Source organism: Pseudophryne corroboree, chromosome 5 (assembly GCF_028390025.1).
Source record: "Pseudophryne corroboree isolate aPseCor3 chromosome 5, aPseCor3.hap2, whole genome shotgun sequence".
Lineage (NCBI taxonomy): Eukaryota > Metazoa > Chordata > Amphibia > Anura > Myobatrachidae > Pseudophryne > Pseudophryne corroboree.
This window is the reverse complement of record NC_086448.1, coordinates 561,760,979-561,778,464: the sequence shown is the minus strand read 5'-3', so window position 1 is coordinate 561,778,464 and position 17,486 is coordinate 561,760,979. Positions and strand designations below refer to the sequence as shown.

Genomic DNA, 17,486 nt, shown 5'->3' with positions numbered 1-17,486 from the left:
CGTGCATTGGCCAATTCACTAACTAAACCCCCATCATTTATTTATTGATGTTGTGAGGATAAGTGAGCTTGCTATGGTGAGTGCTGAATTTTCTGTTTGTGTATATATATATATATATATATATATATATATATATATATATATATATATATATATATATATATATATATATATATATATATATATATAAAAGATGGGAGCACTCGCGAGTCTTCATACCAAACGTTTTTAATCAGACCATCAACATAACAAAATATTCCATCAACATTTCGGTCCCTTGTCATCTCGACAAGCGGCACTCATGGGTCTTTTTTGTAGTGGAACATATATTAAACTGTCACATCAAATCATCTAATGTTTCAGGGCCCATAGCCCATTTGTTCATGTCTTGACAAAGGGGCTACGGGCCCCGAAACGTTGGATGATATGATGTGACAGTTTAATATATTTTTCACTTCAAAAAAGACCCATGAGTGTGCTGTTTTTCCTTATCCTATCTGTCAACCTCTGCCTCTTCCCGTCATGCTCTGCCACCTCCAGTCATCCATTGCCTCCTTGTCACCCTCTGCCTCTCCCTGTCATGCTCTGCCACCTCCAGACATCCATTGCCTCCCTGTCACCCTCTGACTCTCCCTGTCATACTCTGCCACCTCCAGTCATCCATTGCCTCCCTGTCACCCTATGCCCCTCCCTGTCATGCTCTGCCATCTCCAGTCATATATTGCTTCCCTGTCACCCTCTGCCTCTCCCTGTCATGCTCTGCCACCTCCAGTCATCCATTGCCTTCCTGACAGTCTCTGCCTCTCCCTGTCACCCTCTATTTTTCTGTCATTCACTGCCTTTCCCTTTAAACCACTGCCTCTCTGTCACCCATTGCGTCTCCTTTTTGCCCACTGTCTCTTTATGTCATCCACTACCTCTCCCGGTCTCCCACTGCCTACTCCTGCTTTCCACTTCCTCTAACTATCACACACTGCATCTCCCTGCCACCCTCTTTCTCCCCCTGCAATCCAGTCACATACTTTCTTTCCCTGTGAGGCGGAGGTGGGGGGCCCAAAGGATATCTTTGTACCTAGACTCACCAATCGCAAGTTCAGTGACTGGGTGACATTAAGATGCACAGCAGATGTGGCTGCTCACAGGATCTGCATCTGACACACCTTGTAACAAGGATAGAAGGTAGAGTAACCTGTTAATACAATGCTATTATATAACTTGTGCCCATATATAATGATAATATCATGGTGCCTGCATGCTTATTTTTTTGCGGTGTTCAATATTGCCTGAAGCGCATTTATGGAGACACAAGTTATTCATAAATTGTGGTTTTATTGTGCTGTGAATAGCCTGCAAGGTATCAAAATGTGCTTGCATAATGCGTTTTGTGTTTATATATATCTTCAGTAATTGAGGGGGGAGGGCAGAGTATTTTGACACTCATGGGCCCTACAATTTGTGATGGCAGCAATGTTTACACATATCAATAAAAAAGTGGTAGTCTGTCAGCTTACATGCAGGCTGCGCGGCCACAGTGCTGCCACCCTGAACTGCACACTGCCTCTCTCTCCATGACACTGCCAGGATTCAGCTGCAGTCCTCACCACTTCACATAGCAGGTACCCAGTGGCCCTGGAGACATAGGGAATGAAGAGTTTTATGAGAATAGAGTGGGTTACAGTGTCAACTGCTGCAGAGAGATTATGAACAATGCAAGTTTGTAATGTCTGTGAAGTTGGGTAACAAATGTCTGACTGAAATGACTCCAGTTAGTTGTCTGAGGCAAGTTAAGATATTGTGATTAGAGATTCTTGCAAAGGATGCACATCCCAGGTAAGTAAAGACTTAGGTGACGTCTCCAACTCTATCTTTTAATTCCTTGACCTGACTGATGTCTGGAGTAGCATTAAGGGATCTCAAGATGGGGTAACTCTATAGGGAGATCCCCTGTTTCAAGATTGCAATCCCTTATCACTAGAACAAGTAGAGTTTGCAGACAATAGATTCTAGTGAACTTCCTTTTTTTCTTTGGGGGGGCTTGCTACCTAGCAACAGCAAGTGGTTAGCTGGTGGTTGTTCTCAGGAATGGCAGGCTTTGGTTTTCAGTTGGTTTCCATTAGTGTCTAATAGGCATTAGGGAAGAAGACAAATGAACTGAATGCCCTAAATCAGTTGCCTGTATAGTAAGCACACTCTATCCCACATGGTATTGGTAGTAGCTGCTGCTCCCTTGGAGTGCACCTTGTATTGAGAATGATGAATTCCAGAATTTAAAATGGCAGATAAAATTATCTCCTTATAGTAAAAGGATGAGCAGCTATAGAGTTTTCGGTATGTAATAAGTTACTGGATAAGCTGTACAGTATGTACGTATGTTATAAGTTACTGGATAAGCTTGTACAGTATGTATGAGTGAGAATTATAACTAAACAGTTAAACATCTCATTTTGCATTAGCCCAAGACAATGAGATCTGCTACAAGTCAAATTTAATAAATGGCTGATTCAGCTTGCCTGCTCTACTATTTAGCCAAAAGGGTTCAAGATCATTCATGTGTCCTTAATATTTAAATGGGACAAATCAGCACCTCTAATGGTCAGTAATAAGGACAATAAAGAAGCCAGTAGCATAGTGTGTAGGTTTGTAGAGAAGGACATTTTTTCAAGGAACCAAAGTTATGACAAAATAGTGTCAATCAAATACAATGCTGGGTAATTTCAAACATAAAGTACTGTTGGGGTTACCTAGAACACTTCCTATAGAAAGCAGCTGCATATTTGGCTTCTTTAGATAGAGATGATCTGGTTTATCTGGAACACAAGAATTTTCAAAATAAGAACAATTCTGAGAAACGATTTTGAGTTCCTACATTTCATGTGAAATTGCATGAGATTAAAAGAATCTTTGTAACTAATTGAAATTGTAAAGCAGAACTATTAGCGAGTTGCATTGAAGTAACTGTAAGCCAACTAATCTTAGGAGCAGTCTAGCACCAAGTGATTAAGAAAAATTCCACTCAGTAGTTCAAGTATGTGGTTTCTAATATCACTGCAGTCCAAAAAATATCTCACCTAAGGATATGTACACTTGAGTAAAAGAGGTCAAATCTAATACCATCAGGTAATGTTTTCAAAACACCAATCTATACATTGTAAACTGTATACTGTATGTATTGTAAATACTCCTGCATATACAGCATGTGGGCACAACTACAGGACAAATTTCATCAAAGCATATTTTCAGAAACATCGGAGAAACATTTGTACACATCTGAGTACACATAGTGGCTGATTTAATAAGTCATGTGTGGAGTGATGTGCCATTGCCAAAGCGAGGAAATACCAGCAATGGCATTGTGTGTGCAATCCTGAGGTGCTGCAAACAAAATTGTGCAACTTCAGGGTTACATAAAGGGCTGCATATGCCTGATTACTTGAGGGATGCAGCTAATTGAATAAACATCACTTTGTTCTAAGCATTTTTCCTTGGTACATAACAGAGATCCGAAAGATCTTTAGATCGCTGGGGTAGTCCTTACACCTGGACGATAGGCAAATAGGTTCAACAAATTAAAATATCTGGCAGTAAAGAACTTTGTGTTCATTGCTAGGGATGAAGAAATGTACAGTGGAATGCACACTTCCGGCTATACTGTAAGCTTGAAAGCTCACTTCTGGTTCCAGTCTAACATTTCCATGGCAGAACACGTAAATAGATGCAGAGGAGTCTTTTCATAATAAAGGGGTATGCCCACTGAAAGGAGCATCACTTAAGACTTTTAGGTCTATGTTACATAGTAACATAGTTTGAGGTTGAAAAAAAGACATGTTGTCCATCAAGTTAGCATCTGCTGTTGCATTTTATTGTGGTTTTGAAGCACACTGGTTTCTACTTTCAGGATTGCCCTATGCAAAATTGGAACTGTAAAGATCCAGTGTGAATATATAAAGCTTATACCACTTACACACCAGCACCTCTGAACACAGGTTTTTGGCACATGAACGAGCATAACCCGTGTTCATGTGCGGTGTGAAAGGGTTCCAGGGTTCAAATACCGGGTCGAGGGACCAGGTATTTCAACCTTGCTCTTGAGCAGGTTTGAACTTGTGTTCAACCCGGCTCACTGTGCAGTGTGAACGGGAGCTGGGTCGAAGCAACCCGTTTCCCGTTCACTCTCTATGTATGGGCATAGCCCATGCTGCGTCACTGCTGACGTCACCAATCCAGCAATATGCCGGGTTGCAGTCAGCAGTGTGAAAGGGGTATTGAGGCAGGACGCACACTGGGAGCTCCCATGTCAGGCTCCCAGGTGCGACACGCCTCAGACGGTGTGAAAGAGGTATTAGCTAAACAAAGACAGCCCACGCTGACTTTCTGGACTGATTTTCACTGAGGAATTCTGTATCTGCCTGCAAGCAACTTTCACCTTAAGAGTAGATCCCAGGACTTTCTATTTTATTTTTTTTAACCAGTGCTCTGATCTCTGATAACATTTCACTGTTTATATTGTGTTTTATTGCGTTACAGGTGAGGTGTAATAATTTATATGAACTGGCGATAAGTTCCTTGAAGCAAGCAAATGCTGTCTCCATAAATAATTTGTTGATTTAACCTGCTTTTATGTAACCCTAATTAATTACATTTGCTGTTATACTGTCTACATCATACAGTAGCTTACCATTTGTCAACGACTGTTTTAATATGATGGGACAAATCTTAGAGAATTAATATATAGAAATGGATGGATACTTTTTCCTTTAAGGGTCTCAAACTATTTTTGGTTTATAGCTATTTAGATTATATATTTGTGCTTGAGCCACCGAAGTTATAGGAAATATATGTCTCCTTTGTAAATGCTGATTTACATACAGGACTAAAAGCAACACTTTAAAAAGACATTTCATACACTTTAAATGAAGCCGCTGAGGCCGCTATACTTAATCCACAACCTATGTACTTATTACACCAATAGCGTATAGAGTCCCGTACCGTGTATGGACTTTGCGTACACACGCCGCGCTGGCTGTACAAAGTACACACAGCGCGTACACACCCAAAGTTACACAGTGAACCCTTAACAGATATGCATGCGATAGTAATACACTTTAAACCTTAGCAGGGAAAGGAAAACACGACACCAGATTTGTATTTAAACTGCTGGGTTCCGACACCACAGCATATTATTACTGAAAGGGGGTTACAATCACAAAGCAATACAATACAAAAGAATAATGACTACAGTCAATGGTACATACTTGTTTGAATTTCGCTGTGCTGCCCAGTCTGGTCCTCTAGATAGATGACTTTGTGAGTCAAAAGAGAAAGAGAAAGAGAAAGAGAAAGAGAAAGAGAGAGAGAGAGAGAGAGAGAGAGAGAGAGAGAGAGAGACCAGGCCTGCAGCTGGCTCCTTTTATACAATCTTCCAAAACTTAACACAATGGATACTGGACACAGGGATTGTCATTTACAGTACAGGAGAGGTCATAGGTTGGTTTGAATAGGTGGGCGATGTCTGTTCATGATGCACTTGTGGGTGGTTTCCTCTGGGTTCCCGCCGCATACCTAATGTACAGTAAATACAGTTTATATCTATATTCTGCTCCTGCACATAACTATTCGCAGGAAAGTGCGATCTTCTGCAAACCCACACCGGAATATTACCCTTAAAATACCCTACAGCTGGATACCAAACACTACTTTATAACCTTGTTCTGTCCCCTCCTATCCTGTAAAGGTGAATCCCTTTGTTCTGATACCATTTAAACTGTTGTAACTTGCTGGTGTGATGCGAGGAGACTATGTGTACATTGTGCACTATTTGGATTAAATATGGAATGTATTTTGATAGCTTTTCCATGCATCCACAAACTACCATACATACTCATTCCATGCGCAGGACCGTGGGAACGACCATATGCAAATTGCGAATAAGCGCATGCACAGCAGAACAAGTACACGCACGGAGGCCATCTGTGTGTAGTTTGTACGTGATGTGTGTACTGCAATATTTTTTGACTTTGACAGTCCATCCTTTGGCAGTCACCAATAACTGCCACTACCTAATCAATAAACATAAAAATATCTATACAATATCTACAGAAGTTTCGATGGTCGGGAGAGAGTTGTAGGTGGGAAATATATGACCTAGTGGGATAGTAAAAACATGTATGTATGAATCCATGTCTGAGGGGCATGTATCATCGTGCAGTATATTTTCTACATAAGCTTCGAGGTATATGCGAAGTATACATTAAATCCTTCTCATCCCGTATTAAGGGTCTGTAAATGGGCCAACAAACACTACCGAGCTCTTTTCGGCTTCTTGTTCCAACAAATGGGGTGCACATTTAGTTGATGATACAAGGAGGGGGAAACATGTGAGTGCTAGTATATGTGGATATCACCTGTCGACTATGTGTGCCATTAGCTGGAGGTTGCAGAGATGAAGATAAGACACATATATAAAAATACATTCACATAAACATTTTGGGTAGGGCTGATGTCTTTTCCGGATGGATGTATCTCGGCAGAGGGGGAGACAAAAGAAAAACGGGTGAAAGAAACAGGCCATGAAATTCATTTGCAATCCTTATCATAACACTGTCTCTGTGTATGGGTCATAAATTAAATCTGCTGCTATAACAGCGCCCTCGCTCCTTAGACTCATCAAATTTGTGCTGTGCTTGCGCCGCATTAGAATTTGAACACACCTAAATATCGAACCAATAATTATGACGACTCCCAGGATACAGAGGAGAAACTTCCCCACACTCATAATGACCTTCTGAGCCCACTCTCCTAAACCTGAGAACCATTTGCGTGGGTTCAACCATGAGACCCAGCCGGTCAGTTCATTACTCACAGTCGCTAAGGTAAGGTTGTGCTTCCTCCTGAACTCCCACTTCAACTGCAAGATATCGTCCATCTTTTGATAGATAATCTCCGTTGGGTCGTCAGTGCTGTTTGTAATATAAGTACAGCACTTCACACCATATTGAGTTGCCAGGGTAACACAGTACCCACCTGTCATGGCTGTGACATAATTAAGGACCATTCTGTGCTGAATCAGTTCCTTCTTGTAAGCTTGTAACTCCCTTCCCGTATACCTGAAGGTGTCGTCATACATCTCAGTGATATTATCTATCAAGTTCGCTAGCGCATGGATATACCTATAATTTATAGTTCCTATGGCAGTATGGGTAATGTCTAATGCGAGAAGGAACTGAATCCCGGTGGATTCGTGGATCAAATCAGAGGCTGCGTGCTCTGCCCTATCTATGAGGCGTCTCTTGATGATGTGTTCGTAGTGAGTATGAGTATAAGGAGCCTGAGCACTGCGGTGAACGTCTTTCATTTTATCATGGGTTATGGTCATGACCTCTGGTAGTACTCTCCCAATATAACACAATCCCTCTGAGCTCGGGGCAAGCCACTTGTACGCCTTCCTCCCACATATGAAATAGGCATCATCTGGGAGAACATAGGGGACAAAATATAACATCACCATATTACAAATTTTCCAAGTAAAGAAACCAGTCCCTAGTTCTCCCATCTGCTCAGTACAAGTATCGGGCTGGATGATATGAGCACAATACCCTGACAATATTTTTCCAACCCACATGGTCTTGCTTCCACGAGTAAACCTATACCGAAAATACCTCCCACTGTTGGCTATTTGGCGTACAAGTTCAGAGTCTATGGGTATCCTATCAGCTCTGTATGAAAAGGTCATTGTCTGGTTATTCCACGTCACTTCCCAATTTCCCTGTTTTCGGCAATTGGAAATATTAAAACACAATAAGGACCTGTCTACATGATACTGGTGGAGCTTCAAACTAGGGGGACTAGAGATATTGAATTTCTTGTTCACCGGTCTCCCACCCCGCAATTCGAGTACCTCATCTATTGCTAAAGGGGGTGGTCTTCAGTATGCCGGCGGTCGGGCTCCCGGCGACCAGCATACCGGCGCGGGAGCCCGACAGCCGGCATACCGACACTTATTCTCCCTCGTGGGGGTCCACGACCTCCCTGGAGGGAGAATAAAATAGTGTGGCGCGCATAGCGCGCCACCGCGCCCGTAGCGAGCCCGCAAGGGGCTCATTTGTGCTTGCCACACTGTCGGTAAGCCGGCGGTCGGGCTCCCGGCGCCGGTATGCTGGTCGCCGGGAGCCCGACCGCAGGCATATTGTAGTGAACCTGCTAAAGGGTATGGTACTAATCCTGACTTTCTCTGACCTTGAGGTACTTGTGAGCACACCCAACATTCTGTCTGGTTTAAAACCTTACCCACTAGTGAGTGGTAATCACTCAACGGATGGCGGTCCATGTCGATATTAAGGTTGGACTGACATCTCTGGATGCACCCATCCTCTACTATATTCTCACAATTCCTACAAATACAATATTCATCAGACAATAACCCCTCACAGTGCCTCCGAGCTCCCTGACTACCAGAGTGCTTACGGATGCCAGCCTTTACTAAAGTGATGTGCTGCTCCTGAGATCCTACAAATTCATACTCGCCATCAGAACCCATTCCAGATCCCTGCTCGACCTCTCTGGGACCCTCACCAAAACAAACTGTCCTGATCAAAACTAGAATTACTAACAGAACCCGAAACGCAGTCTCTTGTGATCGATCCATTTCGTTAGGGAAAAGGAGGAAAATAAGAAGGAGAAAATGCAGGGGAAGGTGAAAAAAGAAAAATGGTGCGACAACCGTTCTAGATCTTGTTACTCTCTGTGCTCAGATGCCCTTCAACAGTCCTGCCACTCAACTTTCCCGGAACAGACACTCCAGTGATACGAGATTCTCTACACTCTGCTCTTTGTCACAAGTTCTCTCCGGGTCAGCGACCTTCTTGCAGTGGGACGAGTTGACCCAAGACTCTTTCGGCGACCTTCAATGCTGTCGTGCTGGTTAACAAGACTTGGTATGGTCCTTCCCACCTGTCTATGAGGCAACCTGAGCGTAAGAAATTTCGAATCATCACATAATCCCCAGGCTCAATGTCATGACAATTACTGTTCGGTAAGTCAGGGATCACCAGCTTTAAATTTCTTTGTTGATTTCTCAGCTGCTGGCTCATCCCAACCAAATATTTCACAGTCACTTCATTATTACATTTCAAATCATCATGGGGGTCTATCATTACATGAGGTTGTCGACCAAAAAGAATTTCAAAGGGTGATAAGTTAAGGGGAAACCTGGGAGTGGTTCTGATGCTGTACAACACTAGTGGCAAAGCTTCGGGCCACGACAATCTAGTCTCAGCCATTAATTTACTCAGCTTGTTCTTAATAGTGCTGTTCACTCTCTCTACCTTTGCACTTGCCTGTGGACGGTACGGAGTATGCAGCTTGCTATTAATTCCCAACAGTTTGCACATGACCTGAAAGACTTCACCTGTAAAATGGGTACCCCTGTTACTTTCAATTATTCTAGGGATACCATATCTACACACAAATTCCTGCACAATTTTCTTTGCAGTGAACGTAGCAGTATTTGTGGCAGCAGGGAACGCTTCTACCCAGTTGGAAAATACATCAATACAAACTAACATATTTCAAATTCCCACAGGGTGGTAACTGTATGAAATCGATTTGTATTACCTGAAAAGGTCCGTCTGTAGGAGGGATATAGGATGGTTCTGTTGGTATTGTCTTTCCAATATTCTTCCTCAAGCAAGTAAAACATGTCTCTCTTACCTGCATGAGAAGAGATTCCGGATGCACACCAGTAGGCTCTCATCAGCCTGCACATACCCTCTTTGCCTAGATGAGTCAGACCATGTGCCACCTCAGCTAGACTTGGAAGATATGCTCTGGGTGCTACTGGCTTACCGTGTCCACCTGCCCACAGTCCTGAGGACCCCTGGCCATATCCCTTTGTCCTCCAGACTGCCTCTTCCTGTAGGGAACACAAATTTTTTCATTTTAATTTACTTTTGTGTGTTATCAGTTGTGTGAAGTAAACCGTCTCTGGAGGAGAGAGAGGAAAATAATAGTAAATAAAGAAAAGAAAAATGTCAGGTTTGGCATTCACCAACAGGCTGTCACACCATCATGCATATCGGTGTCTATGCACAGTCTCCCTTCACCAGTATTCTCATACTCCACCCTTTGTGCATGACCAGGCACACTGCGTTAATACTGGTGCCCTTATGCTGGTGAGATATACTGGATTTGGGCAGAGCTCTGAAGGACCGATTAGGCATGTGGCGTTTGAACTGTAATCGTGTCCATGTATTGTACCCTCCTGTTGGTGAATGTAAAGGAAATCACATAGATGTTAGTAACAGATACGTTTGTAGAGGCAAAGAGGATTTTATAAAATTTGACAACTGGATTGGGCACTATGGGGAAGTGATTCTCTACTGTCTATACCCCTAAAAAATAATTATGTGTGTCTTATCTCTACTGGGACTATCCCAGCCATCAATGCAGTGTCCTGTCCATCCTAAGTTCATAGAGAACCCGGTATCTGTGAGATAATTTTCTCTACCTGTGATAGACATGCATCTAGAACAGTGAAATGCAACATTAGTCTCCGTGGGTATCCAACATACTTTTGTGCTTCCTGGGGGCGGGAGCACAGTATATGTATATCATCTCTAACAATACTCCTGTTATGTTAATCAGGGGCCCTTTCTGCTAGAGAAAGAAGCAAAAGTTTAGAGGCCTCCTTTTAACCCCAGCAAGTTCTGTCCAAAGCGTAAAGTTGCATTGATTCTGTTCTTCCCATTAATCGAATCTGTGTTTTCTATATGGCTCGTGATTCCTTACTATATGTCCCTTGATCCCGTCTGTGTGTTTAATACTGTTGCTTGTTTTCTCTGTCTAGGGGTCTATATTGACTATGTGTTCTACTATACCTACAATCTCTGGTAAAATGCCCTTCCTTCCTACAAGTGTAACATATCCTAGGTCTTTTCCTACTATCCGGGTTTTGGGGTTTAGGTTGATGAGGCTTTGCTGCAAGAGCCTGTAGACTTATTATCATCAGCTTCTCCTGCTGTTGTTTGCTACACCTAGCAATATTCTTATGATGTTCAATTGCGCATGCTCTAAGACAAGCTACTGTGGCCCCTCTCCAATTAGGCAAAGATGCTTGTACCCTGTCCCTAACTGCCTTATTGAGTCCGTCCATTAGCACAAAGACAGCCACTTCCCTATAATTCGCATCGTTCCCTGTATCTGATACCTCAATGTATCTATCCATTATTTGCAGGGCCCGATGGAAATATTCAGATGCCATTTCATTTTCCCTCTGTTTTATGGAGAAAATTCTTCTCTACTTAACAGTAATGGGGAAACACAACTCTAGTTGCCTATTAATTCGTTATATATTTTCCTGATTGTTTCCATCAGTCATAGGACTGTCCGACTCTAACCTACAATCAGTGATACATTTTTGGGTGTCAGTATTAGGGGGTAGGCACGCTTTTAAAAGTATCCGCCAATCTTTATTAACTGGTTCATAAGCATTACCCAGATCTCTGATAAACTTTTGACATCTGGCTAAATACTCCCGGGGATCGGGGAATTCTGAAATGATTGACTGCAGCTCAGCTCTGGACCACGGGCAATACATTGCATTATTCCTGGTGAGGATTACTCCCTGACTATCGGTTCCCCCATTGGGAGTTACTATTTCCAAGACAGGATGTAATCCTACCATTCCGTTTCTAATCTATTTACTGTAGGGTGTTGTTGTCTCTGTGCAATGACCCGTCTCACACTTACCGGTAGCTGTGACCTCACCAGTTCTTTCAGTGGGGAACACTGGTACTGCTCTAACTGGATGGACAGGCCCCACCTGACTTTCCTGCAAAGCAACTGCCTGAATAAGAGCTGTGATTTGGCTGGATCCTTCATCTTCCTGTGACCTATGACCTTGAAAAGACTTCAAAACAGGATACAACTTGCAAAGGTTAGGGTTAATACATTGCTCTGGCACACTACTATCATTTACAGATGTACCATTGATTGAAGCTATCTTATTCCCTTCGACCTGTGTCGGTAATGGTGGGTTCGTGTCTCCATTCCTGCTAAGTTTGGAACCTGCTTTACGAGTTTGTTCCCTTTGCATCTCTCCCTCTTGCTGCCATAAATTTAAATTGTTATGTCTAATCCTTTGTTTTCTGGATTTAAGAAGACATATTTTACTGCTTACATTCTGCAGCACCTCGGGTTCAAAGCTGCCCACCTTAGGGAATGGTACCCTATCTTTGTCAGTCATACGTAACCATTCATTGCAAAAAGCCTCTGTGTGTGATCCATACTTTTCACACATAATAAACCTTGCTGATCCTTTCGGTCGCAATTCTTCAGCCTGAACCCTAGCTACCAAACGCCCACTGCTTGTGCAATTGGATCCCATCGCAGACTTTTTGCCAATAAACGCAATCCCCAATGCACACCGCAGATAGACGGTGAAAGACACCTAGCGCTTTCACTCGCTCCTTCTCCGCTGAGTACCACGACTCACTCCAATAGTGAACACCGCGTACCCAGTGAGGCCCTATTGGTTTCTATTTACTGGAAGTGTTAGGAGTGACTTACCTTTTCCAGTAAATATACACCGCTGGAGATTTTCCTGAGAGAGACCAGCGAAAACTCCCTATACACAAATCACGCTTGCATATGCTCTATACGGCGCTAATGATACCGTGATTTTACGCAAAAGCTCGTAAAAGGGGCATCAAGTTGCGCTATATATCGCACCCACAAACGCGCAGTCCAATAGCACAGCGTATAGGTACTTGTTACCTATCTGCCGTGCGACCACGGGTCGATGTACAAACTGCGACCCTCAGCTCGGAGCGTAACAAAAAACCTTTTTTTACTTCAATACTACACAATGCACAATTCCCTATTACGCTCCTCTGCAAATCTCCTCACGATTTGCGTATTTCTATTCTATATTAACGTGAGTCAGCCGCCTCACGCCACCAAGCCTCCACTTACTTGGTGTACCACGGGACCCGATTTCCGGGGTTCAAATCCACTCACTCCTACGTTCGCTGTACAGAAAATTTTAATTCATTCAGATAGGCAGCTTTACCCCAGAGGCAATACAGTTTAAACAAAAGTTTTATACTAATCTGCTTTAGAAACCGGGTCGTTTTGTGCTATTGTAGCATGATTACTGTCCCACCTTTTAACTAAACGACACTATTGTGTAATTTGTACTTAGCGCCCGCACTCTTACGCACTTTGCGTAAACACACGACCGTGCGTGTCTTACGCTGCGTGCGCAGTCCTGTACTTTGTCCGAGACACGTGTACAAAACCGTGCGTCTGCAGTAAAACAAATCCCACAACTTCTATAAATGTGAGCAATGCTAACTATAATCGCTCACTTAACACAACACCCAGTTTTTTCTGTATAAACCTTTACAACCAGGCCAGACTGCGTTTGTGTCTTTACACTTACTTCCTTAAACACTTATTTTAGTTTTAACTATATAGCAACAAATGTATCCGGTTCACATAGATCTAAATGAATCTAGCACCCTGAATCTTTATGGCAACAATGTGAGAGGGTATGCAAAGTATGGGTGTCTTTTGTGTATGCTTTTTGGCGCCCAAAAAACTTAACAGATTTTTTTTAAAATAACTTTTTTCCTGTTGTATTACGGGTTCTACCAGCACCTCTGCAAACCATACAGAGCAGACGTCATCTAATCAGCACACAAGTAGGGTTTTCAGTGTATCCATCGACCACGAAAAAGGTTACGAAGGATACTTACTGTCCACCCTTTGCTGATAGACTAAGTCTGCTATGACCTGTTAGGCTGTGAGTATGTTTAAAATCGGACGATGCCCCCAATTGTAAATGCTGATTTACATAAAGAACTAAAGCAACACTTTAAAAAGACATTTCATGCACTTTAAATGAACCCGCTGCGGGCCGCTATATTTAATCCACAACCTATGTACTTATTACACCATTAGTGTATAGAGTCCCGTACCGTGTACGGACTTTGCGTAGACACGCCGCGCTGGCTGTACAAAGTACACACAGTGCGTACACACCCAAAGTTACACAGTGAACCCTTAACAGATATGCATGCGATAGTAATACACTTTAAACCTAGCAGGGAAAGGAAAACACGACACCAGATTTGTATTTAAACTGCTGGGTTCCGACACCACAGCATATTATTACTGAAAGGGGGTTACAATCACAAAGCAATACAATACAAAAGAATAATGGCTACAGTCAATGGTACATACTTGTTTGAATTTCGCTGCGCTACCCAGTCTGGTCCTCGGTCATCTAGATAGATAACTTTGTGAGTCTTGAGAGAGAGAGAGAGAGAGAGAGAGAGAGAGAGAGAGAGAGGAGAGAGGAGAGAGAGAGAGAGAGAGAGAGAGAGGAGAGAGAGAGAGAGAGAGAGAGAGAGAGAGAGAGAGAGAGAGACCAGGCCTGCAGCTGGCTCCTTTTATAACAATCTTCCAAAACTTAACACAATGGATACTGTAATCTCTTTGTCCATTGGACACAGGGATTGTCATTTACAGTACAGGAGAGGTCATAGGTTGGTTTGAATAGGTGGGCGATGTCTGTTCAAGATGCACTTGTGGGTGGTCTCCTCTGGGTTCCCGCCGCTTACCTAATGTACAGTAAATACAGTTTATATCTATATTCTGCTCCTGTACATAACTATTCGCAGGAACGTGCGATCTTCTGCAAACCAACACCGGAATATTACCCTTAAAATACCCTACAGCTGGATACCAAACACCACCTTATAACCTTGTTCTGTCCCCTCCTATCCTGTAAAGGTGAATCCCTTTGTTCTGATACCATTTAAACTGTTGTAACTTGCTGGTGTGATGCGAGGAGACTATGTGTACATTGTGCACTATTTGGATTAAATATGAATGTGTTTTGATAGCTTTTCCATGCGTCCACAAACTCTACCGTAAATACTCATAGCATGCGTAGGACCGCGGGAGCGACCATAACGCAAATTGCGAATATGCGCATGCAGGGCCGGTGCTAGGTGTTCGGCGCCCCCCCTGCAAACTATAAATTTACGCCCTTCCATATTCCTTTGGCGCGCACCGGGAAAAAGGGGTGTGGTCTCACAAGGGGCATGGCCACACAGTAGTACCCCCATTTAAAATTACGCCACAATGTAGCACAATCTTATCTTATACGTAATGCCCCACCCGTAGTAGTAGCGTCCTTATACGTAATGCCCCATCCGTAGTAGTAGCGCCCTTATATGTAATGCACCCCAGTAGTAGTAGCATCCTTATACATAATGCCCCCCCAGTAGTAGTAGCATCCTTATACATAATGCCCCCCCAGTAGTAGCATCCTTATACATAATGCCCCCCGAGTAGTAGTAGCGTCTTTATACGTAATACCCCCCAGTAGTAGTAGCATCCTTATATGTAATGCACCCCAGTAGTAGTAGCATCCTTATACATAATGCCCCCGAGTAGTAGTGGCATTCCTATACATAATGCACCCACAGTAGTAGTAGCATCCTTATACGTAATACCCCCCAGTAGTAGTAGCGTCCTTATACGTAGTGCACCCCCAGTAGTATTAGCGTCCTTATACGTAGTGCACCCCCAGTAGTAGAAGCGTCCTTATACGTAGTGCACCCCCAGTAGTAGAAGCGTCCTTATACGTAGTGCACCCCCAGTAGTAGTAGCGTCCTTATACGTAATGCCATCCCAGTAGTAGTAGCAGCGTTATTATACGTAATGCGCCCCCAGTAGTAGCACCGTCCTTCTACATAATGCCCCCCGCAGTAGTAGCATCCTTATACGTAATGCCCTCCCCCCAGTAGTAGTAGCATTGTTATACGTAATGCCCTCCCGGTAATAGTAGCGTTCTTATACATAATGCCCCCAAGTAGTAGTATCGTCCTTATACGTAATGCCCCCCAGTAGTAGTAGCGTCCTTATACGTAATGCCCCCAGCCCCAGTAGTAGAAGCGTCCTTACACGTAATGGCCCCCCCAGTAGTAGCGTAGTTACACGTAATGCCCCCCTGTAGTAATAGCATCCTTATACGTAATGCCCCCCCAGTAGTGGCGTCCATAGAGCGCGCGCACAGACATACCTCACACACACAATTCACACATATATACACACACATTTCTCTCTCACCCTCCACTTACCTATCCAGTCTCCCTCTGTACAGCAGCCAGGTCCGTGTAGCTCCGCCCCTTATGGCCGTTTAGCCACGCCCCCTACCGTCCCGTGTAGCTCCGCCCCCTTCTGTCCCGTACTCGGCGCTCTCACACAGATGAGATGAGGTGAGGGGAGGGAGGAGGCGTTTCATGCTGCAGGTGCCCGCTGCCAGTGCCTGTCATACAGTGACAGACACAGCAGTGGCAGCAGCAGCAGCAGCAGCAGGGGGGACAGGACGGTGCAGCAGGGAAGGGATGCAGAGCAGGGGAAGCGCCTATCCGTCCCAGCACTTACCTGCACTGCATCCCTTCGCCGAGCGGGTAACGCCGGGCCTGTGCGCATGCACAGCAGAACAAGTACACGCACGGAGGCCATCTGTGTGTAGTATGTACGTGATGTGTGTACTGCAATATTTCTCGACTTTGACACCTTAGTCTGGTTGTGTATAGTACAAATCCTTTATATGGCAAACTTTTGTTCTACTTATTTCCTGTCTTGGCTCTGTATCATAAGCTATGTTTTGTTGTGCTATAACCTCTACCCTACAGAGCTGTGGCACTGATATGCCAAAACATTGACTCTGACTTCTGTATTTCTCTTACGTCCTAGATGGATATTAGTACCATGGGGTATAGACGGTGTGCCCAGGAAAAGGCTTATAGTTGCTTTTTTTGGTCCTTTGTTCTCTTTCAAGGACCAGATGTGTTGTTTCATAGTTGTCATAACTATCTTCCGGGAGCACCACCAAACATTTGCTGAACGCATCATTCTAGTAGGCTCTCATGTTTGTTTAACTATAATATTTCTAACTTATTGTAAAATAATTGCTATATCCTGTGCAGATTTACTCCTTTTTGTTAAGTATAGACGGGTCCACCAGGAGCCATGGGCACTTTAAGATTTTGATAGTGGGGGCTGGCTCCTCCCTCTATGCCCTCCTACCAGACTCAGTTTAGAAAATGTGCCCGGAGGAGCCCAGGTCACAGCTAGGGGAGCTCTTAGAGCTTTTCTAGTTTTTTTTTTTAAGATGTTAGGCACAGGGAGGCTGCTGGCAACAGCCTCCCTGCTTCGTGGGACTTAGGGGGAGTAGTGTCCAACCTTCAGAGGTTAATGGCCACTATCTCCACTGACAGGACATCTAGCTCCTGAGGGTGATGATCTTTAGCCCCGAGGCGTCCCGCTCACTCCCGCAGCTTGCCGCCACCCCCTAACAGAGCCAGAAGATCGCGGTGGTGAGTGTGTCACCGGTGACCCAACAAGCAGGGAGAGCCGGTGTAAATGGCTTCATCAGGGTTGGAGCGCAGTACTGACACTGCACTCCAGGACGG

General features: G+C 43.9%; 1 long non-coding RNA gene across 1 annotated transcript in view; it reads right to left on the bottom strand.

The window, feature by feature from the left end:
• Nucleotides 1-1,309: 1,309 nt before the first annotated feature.
• The window catches only part of LOC134929224 (uncharacterized), an 18,148-nt gene continuing 1,971 nt past the window's right edge, over nt 1,310-17,486 (bottom strand). The window contains exons 2-3 of the long non-coding RNA XR_010178395.1: nt 2,742-2,807; nt 1,310-1,629 (exon numbers count right to left, since the gene is read on the bottom strand). This is a non-coding gene — a long non-coding RNA (uncharacterized LOC134929224). The remainder of the gene's footprint in view (nt 1,630-2,741; nt 2,808-17,486) is intronic.